The sequence below is a fragment of the Sorex fumeus genome, unplaced genomic scaffold (assembly GCF_029834395.1).
Source record: "Sorex fumeus unplaced genomic scaffold, SorFum_2.1 ptg000054l, whole genome shotgun sequence".
Lineage (NCBI taxonomy): Eukaryota > Metazoa > Chordata > Mammalia > Eulipotyphla > Soricidae > Sorex > Sorex fumeus.
Window position 1 is genome coordinate 22,371,649 of NW_026606111.1, and position 7,901 is coordinate 22,379,549.

The 7,901-nt window shown below is 40.3% G+C and overlaps 1 non-coding gene across 1 annotated transcript; it reads left to right on the forward strand.

Annotated features, from left to right (window-relative positions):
* Positions 1–5,292: 5,292 nt before the first annotated feature.
* On the forward strand, positions 5,293–5,399 carry LOC130033910 (U6 spliceosomal RNA). The gene has a single exon (XR_008794014.1). It is a non-coding gene; the product is annotated as a U6 spliceosomal RNA (small nuclear RNA).
* The last annotated feature ends 2,502 nt before the right edge of the window (positions 5,400–7,901 follow it).

A 7,901-nucleotide genomic window follows, 5' to 3' on the forward strand; every position in this document is an offset into this window, starting at 1 on the left:
TTCCACACTTTAAGCTAATGGTGGTGTTAACAATAATAGCATAGTATAATCTCTGCCATAAATTAGAGAAATATATTATGGAAAATTTCCATTGTGGAAATACTACAGATACAAAATACAAAGGGCATGGGCTAAAGAGATAGTATAGGTATGGTAAGGTGCCTGCCTTGTACACAGCTGACCTAGGTTTGATCCTTGATACCACATGTGTCCCAAGGCCTGTCAGGAGTGATCCCTGATCCCTGAGCCATCAGTAAGCCCTAAGAACTGCTGGGTATGACTCAAAAACAAAAGCAAAATTATTGTTAAATTTGATTCTAGAAGTTGGCATGCTAGTGGCTTATTTTATATATTGGAAAATAAATACTAAATTATTTTCCCAAGGCCACACAAAACAGTAAGTTTTTTATGATGCCAAAGAAAGAATCTAAGGCAAGTGCTCTTTCACTGAATTACAACCCTGGTCCAACAATAGATATTTTAAACTTTATGATTTATACCTTGCACTCTTAATTGTTTCCTAAGGATGTATCATATAAAGATAACATCATGGGTCTCAGGATTCTCAGGATTGACATTCATAAAGTTAGCTAACACAGAATAAATTTAGAAGACCATCTAAATAAATTATGAGAAAGATCAGATGGTAAAATTTCTTTTTTTTTTTTGCTCTATTTTTTTAAAATTTTTTATTAGTGAAACACCATGAGGTACAGTTGTAGATTTACAAATTTTTGTGCTTGGATTTCGGTCATACCATGATCAAATACCCATCCCTCCACCAGTGCCCATTTTCCACCACCATAGATAATATCCCTCCCCCCATCCCCCCTGCCACTGTGGCAGGGCATTCCCTTTTGTTCTCTCTCTCCTTTTGGGTGCCGTGGTCAGCAAAAGAGGCATTGAGTGGCAAACATGTTCAGTCCAGTCTACTTTCAACCTGCATCTCCCCTCCTGGGAGGATCCTCCAAACACAGATGGTAAAATTTCAACTTTTTTAAATGAGGGTTCATCCATTCATTTATGTGGAATATATTTATTGAATGTCTATTAAATGTCAACACCATTCTTGTTCATGGGAGTAAGAAATAAAATGCATGCCTCTGCTTCCCTTAGATTTGTTATTATTTTAGTGAGAGGATTTGTACAGCAAACTATAAATACACACATATAAAAGAAAGTGTTCAAGTATTATCAAGAGTCCAAAACTGCTGATGTTGTAGAGAGCCATTTAATTAATAACAAATTAATAAAAGGGTGGAATGAACTCCCCAAAGATATGTCCTATGACCTGCTGGCTGATACTATCTGAATGAGAAGTAATCAGTCTTGAGAAATTCAGTGGAAAAGGAACTTCCTATAGAATGAAGCAGACCCATCCAGAGACAAGAGAAGGGTTTTAGTATGGAGTCAATGCAAGCAACTCAATGGAGAGTGACTTCAGAGGAGGCAGAAAGAAAGGGCAGAGAACAAGGTATCAAGGTGAAAATTTTATTTCAAGTTTAATGAGAGGACAACGTAGGGTATACAGGGAAAGTAATAAGCCCTGGTGTATGTTTTAAGGGCACCAAATTGTTTGTATGCGGAAGGGATTGTAGGAAGCAAAGAGGAAATCGGGAGGTTTTAAGGATGTTTTTGCAATAATTCAAGCCAGTTGAAAGATGATAATGGTTTAGACAAAAGTGGAGCTAAAGGTGAGAAGTGGTGGATTGGGGGAGACTGTCAGGGAAACAGACAAAGCAGTAGTTGTGGTAAATGAGGGAACAGAGGAAATTGAGATAAACTCTTGACATTGCTGGGTTTAGACAGAATGGAACTCAAAAAACACCATGCTCTTAAAGCAGGAAACAACCTCATCTGAAATTATACAGAAAAAAATAATCACAAGAAAGACATGTGTGGCTCCAGTTCAAAGACAACATAATAACAGTTTTTTAAAAACCATTATATAGCTGCTACATTTGTCGTTCAAAGGATGACTGGAGCCCACCCAAGGAATTCAGATGAAAAAGTAACAGGTAAACACCAAAAAAAGTTAAAAATGCAGAAGTTGAACAAAAGCGGATCCACCTCACCTAAATCATATTTAAGCCTGGATGATCTGTATATTTATATCATTTTTATGAGTGCATTTGAATAAGATTTTGGAGGGTTTTCTTTCAAGCAGTCACATCAAGAAACTACACTTTATTACTCTCAGTCCCTTCTCTATACACTCTGGCAGAAAATAAACTTTCTCTAAGGACACTTTAATTGACAAAAGAAAAAAATGTTTTGCACTTCTGTGAGATTTACTCGCAGAATTAGTAGCCCATGCTTAGAGCCACAAACCTAGATTCTTTGAGGTTGGACTTACTCAGAGTCTGCATGTGTGATTTGAAGCAGAGAAGCTGATAACATTGAATTCTGTCATTGTGCTCCATGTCTCAGAAATGGCTCAATGAGTCAGCCTCTGCTTCATGGAGCACAGAATGCCATCTACAAAGAAGCACTTAGGTGCCACAGAATTTCTACAGGATAAGTCTGATGGACAGGCTACCTTCGTGAGATGAATTTTTTCATGAACAAATCCATGGAGAGCAAAGAATTAAGCTCTCATTATATACAGGGTCATTGGTATGTATACCTTTTTTTACTCAAAAAGAGTGTTCACTCTAATTTGGATGTTCCATTTAATATTGTCCTTTATACTTATTTTTATGTATTAATATATTACATCCCCACAACTCCACTGGAGTATGAAGAGATAAATTCAAATGCACACTGTGAAGACTGCACTGTTTCTTCTTTGTTACAAAGCACTTTACAAAAGGAAGTATGAGCCACTTCTGCTTGCCCACAGTGTCTAAAATGTTGTCACATTAACATCCTCAGAGGTGGCCATCAAATGTCAATTCCTCCTGATACTTATGTCCCCAGATATTCACCATCAGGGCCCTGACATCTACATGATAACTCTCTCCTATAAGCTCTCAAATATATGTGCTTAGGAACTCTGATGGGTGTTTAGCCTTCCACTCTTTTGGGTTTTAACAATCTTTTGCTAGCTCACCTTGTGCTCATTCTGATTCTTATACTTTGTCTGCTTGTTGATACTTACAGGTCTCATTATTCTTACATGTCACAATTATTACTGAAGATTTCAGGAAAATTTGACATTTTTCTTGAAATTTTGCCACAACCAGTCAACCCTAATACCTCATATACATTGTACAGTTTCGAGGTACAAGCAGAGTTGAATCTGTTGCTTATGGCAGAGTTCTCAAAAACAAAGCCTTAGTATAGTGACTGAGTCTCATTTTCCTACTTTACCACTTGTGTTGACTAGAGTGACTGCCCCCAAAGTCAATGTCTGCAGTCTTAGTTGCAGGATCTACTTTCCAGTGAATTTAAACTAAGCTGTTCGATTCCTTTAATGGCCAGAGGACAGAACCTGAATGGCCCTCTGGAACTACACCATACAATAGAAAAAAGGGGGGAAGGAGGGATATCTATTAAATGATAATGGTTATCACATTTGCAGTATATTAGCAATTACAATTCTGATTACAGCAAAGGGAGAGTCATTTTACTGGCAGAAGTTTTAACAGTTGGGCAGTGTGGGACAACTTTATAAGGACTAAAGTGGACTGGTTTTTGTTACCTCGAAAGTTTTAAGAAAGAGGGTTGGAGAGTTAGTACAGGGGTTAAGGTGTTTGTCCTGCACATGGCACCTTGTTTTGATCCCTGCTCTGTATATGGTTTGCATAGCACTACCAGGTGTGCCCCCTGATCATACAGCCAAAAGTAAGCCCTAATCACTATTAGGTGTGTCACAAACCCCCTTCCCCCAAAAAGGAAGAAGGATGTGAAATGGTATAAAGCTTGCAAGGTCTTAAAGTATCCCATTATATATGTCTTGTATTCTCTGAATGACTTTGGGGGGAAAGTAACAACAGGTTGATCAGGATGAATGTAAAACCCAGCAAAAAATATTATCTGTTTCTTGCACTTAGAGGAAATGGCCTTGGATTTGTTGAGTCTCCCTTGAGACTCAGAGGTTGGGGCCAGAAAGGGGGCACCAACCCAAGTAATGAGTCAAAAGTAAACCACCCAAGTAATCCAGGACAGACTAGAAATGAGAGAAGAATGTGGGGCAATGGGAACATCACAAACAATGAGAACAGCAGCTGGGGTGACAGATCAGTCTCCCACTTCTCACACTAATGTTTCTTAGAGACATTCTTTATGTTTTGCAGAGGTTGCGGTGTAGCAGAACCCATCTTGCCTATAATATCGACATCAATAATTTGCCAATCTTCTCTGGCATGCACCCTCTCCCTTGTTCCTGCCATCTGGTTACCTTCCATATAAATCCAGAAATAGCAAAATCAGAACTACGAATTCAATAAATAGTACTTAGTATTTAATGGTGTCTACAAGAATAGTTCACAAATTGGAGCATTCAAATTTAAAAGCTGATGTGCATTTCAATTGCATAAAGTTAAGGGATCACTTATGAAGTGAAAGTGAGGATGTTGCTAACCTTTACGATGACTGCTTTTTACAATGAGGGCATTGGAGGGCAGGAGGATTTGTTAAGTCATTATTCTATACCAATTTGGAGAAGATGACTCAAGTTTCTTTTATGATAGTGAGAGGCATTTACAAGAAATAACCTAAGTTAAGTTTTGCTGTGTCTAGATTTAGTTTTGCCTACACAGCTTAAATGCTTTTGTCTGCTCAGGGAATTCTCCAGTCTTGCCTCCATTTTTATTTAATTTTAACAAATGTAACCAAGTCCTTTTCTCAGGTTTTGCTTTCAGGGGAACCCAAACTAAGAGTATATAATAATAAGCTTTGCCAGCCTTTGGTGCTGTGAAGGTCTACACACGCAGAAAATCCTGGAGGAGAGCCAAACCCACAGATCTGTGGCCAGAAACAACAGGCATGCCCAGCAATACTTGCACCAGTGTAGAAGTCGCTGATAGAAAATGTCAGTGTGGAAAGTGTTCTTGGATTTTTATTGCTTTTCTGCTGTTCCTCAGCTCTAAAATGTTCATGAGCTTCTAGGTTTCTGAACATACAGTTTAGATACAAAACCTAGTGTGTAGGATAACTTTGCTTTGTCCTTTCTCCCTTGCCACAAGGAGCTTAGGTTTATTGGGTTACACTCATCCCAGTGCTCCTGAGTCACTCCCATTCTTTTGTTTATTGGTAAGTAATTCTCTATGTTCTCTTCCCCAAACAGTTAATCAGCTTATTCCCCTAATCAGATTCTGTTAATTTGTAAGGTCAGATCTTTCTAGGACATTGCTCACTTTGGCAGCACATATACTAAAATTGGAACAATACAGAGAAGATTAGCATGGCCCCTGCGCAAGGATGACACACAAATTCGTGAAGCATTCCATATTTTTAAAAGAAGTGTCACAAGTAAAGGATTCAGTAGATCTTTCTAGGAGACTGAACTTGTATTATAAGTTAATATTGACTATCTCCTCTCCTTATGTCTTTTGAAGTTTACTTTAAGGCAATGTCCTTTTGTATAGACGCAAGAAGATCATTAATATTATTCTTTTGTAACTTGGGATTTAATTGGCTTTGAATATTATTCATTGCCGGGCATCTGTTTTCTCAATTTAAGCCTCAGTTGCCCTCACTTTCTAGTGCCCCCAAAAGCAGGGTACCAATGAGCGACTGGATGGAACCAGGGTAAGCGGTAAGCTATGTGCTACCCTGGCATTGAGATGGGCCTGGCCAAAGTGCCACAATTCTTAACTATAGATTAAGAGTTTGATCATGGACAAATGCTGTCATGATCCAAAAGTAACGATGAGACTAGGACCCTGCTAGGGATAGGAAAGACTAATCTGGCCTGAGCACTGTAGTCTGAGATCAGGATGACCCCAGGAGAGCAATTCTATAAGCTTAATGCATCTCTTACTGTGTCCATACAAAATGATTAATACTATGAATGATTATATGTTTGCTGGACAAGGAGAGGAGAAACACACCAATGGGAATCTTCCCTGAGTGGGTCATCCTGCTGAAAGAGAACCTGTCCTAGAAGTAGCATCCCCTGAGGGAAAGAACTTTAATCCTATTGATTGTGACCATACCTATGTGTAAGGTCCCCTCATGGTTTGGAGATTTAATTAGACTGTAAGAGTGGGCTGGAGGGTGAAGATCGAGATCAGATCCAGAGTCAGAGCCAGAGGGAGAAAGGTGTTCCAGGTTGGGGGCAGAGAGGAGAGAGAGAGACAGGAGTGAACGGGGATGAGGATGGAATAAAGAGCACCTGATCAATCCACCAGCTTGGCCCTCATCTCCTCTGCTATCTGCCCTATGGCCCAGGCCGCCCTGCTGGGGGCCCACCCCAAGCTCCCTCAGAACCTGGGTAGCCAGGGGAAGAACCATCGGGGCCAGCCCCTGGCTGCCCTCGGAGTTTTTTACACTAGTGGTTGCTAAAAATCTCTTTGCAGAGCAAGATAAAATCAGGTAATTGCTTTAAAAAATAAGAGTCTGAGCCACTGGGTCAGGGAGATAGGAGAAGGACTAAACCATGATGTCGCAGGAACAATGTCAAGGATCACTCCTGAGCACAGAGCTAGGAGTAGTCATTGAAAACCATGTGTGGGGGAGTGGGTGAGGGAGGCTGCAGAGATGGGGGAGGTACAGCAGTTAGGCATATGCAAGGTCCTAACTGGAGATGAAGCCCAATTTGATCCCTGTACCACATGTCCCCTGAACATTACCAGGTATAGCCCTAGAGATGCCCAGCAACACAAGGGTGGCCCTGATGGTTCCAGGAATCCTGGGACCAGAGAAGACTTCATCCTCAAGTCAGACATCTAACCAGCAACTGGATTGGCACAAGTTTCAAGAGACACCTACACAATAGTTGTGAGCCCCTTCTACTCAAAAATAAGCCAATTACTAAAGTTAGAGAATCAGGCAAAGGAGAACATTATAAGACCTCTGCTCTGAGAATAAAGATGGAGTTAAGATGACATGGTAGACACGGTCCTCCCGTTGTTCATCGATTTGCTCAAGCGGGCCCAGTAACGTCTCCATCATGAGACTTCTTGTTACTGTGTTTGGAATATCGAATACGTCACGGGTAGCTTGCCAGGCTCTGCTGTGCAGGCGAGATACTCTCGGTAGCTTGCCGGGCTCTCCAAGAGGGGCGGAGGAATCAAACTTGGGTCAGCCATGTTGGCCACTCGTAAGGCAAACACCCTACCACTGTGCTACCCAAGTTAGTACTTGGATGGGAGTTAAAATAAGATCACAAATATTAGTGAAATGTTATTCTTATAATTAGAACTTGACTAAATAGTCATACTTTTAAAAATTACTCTGAGATATTATCTCTAACAGAACATCTCTACTGAATGCAGTGAGTTAATGGTCACTCACTAGGAAGGGGGTGTCAACTTTAGGTGTTCCTATTGTATTTGGACTGACTTTACAACTTCTGAGTTACTTGTAATGCTCTTTAGAAATGTTTGACCTTGATAGCACAGTGAGTAGGGCGTTTGCTTTGCACACGGCCGACCTGGCCAACCCGAGTTCGATTTCTCTGCCACTCTTGGAGAGCCTGGCAAGCTACTGAGAGTATCTCACCTGCACAACAAAGCCTGGCAAGCTCCCCATGACGTATTCGATATGCCAAACACAGTAACAAGTCTCACAATGGAGATGTTATTGGGCCCGCTTGAGCAAATCAATGAACAACAGGAGGACAGTGCTACACTGCTACAAGTGAGTATGGAATCAGAATACTAATCCTGTACTATACTAAATAAAATATGAAAATTATTCTATGAATTAAGTCTCAGAAATGTCTCCCTTCTTTCTCTCATTCATAGATTATCAACTCAGACCCATTATATAGAATAATTTTCACCTTATTTTTC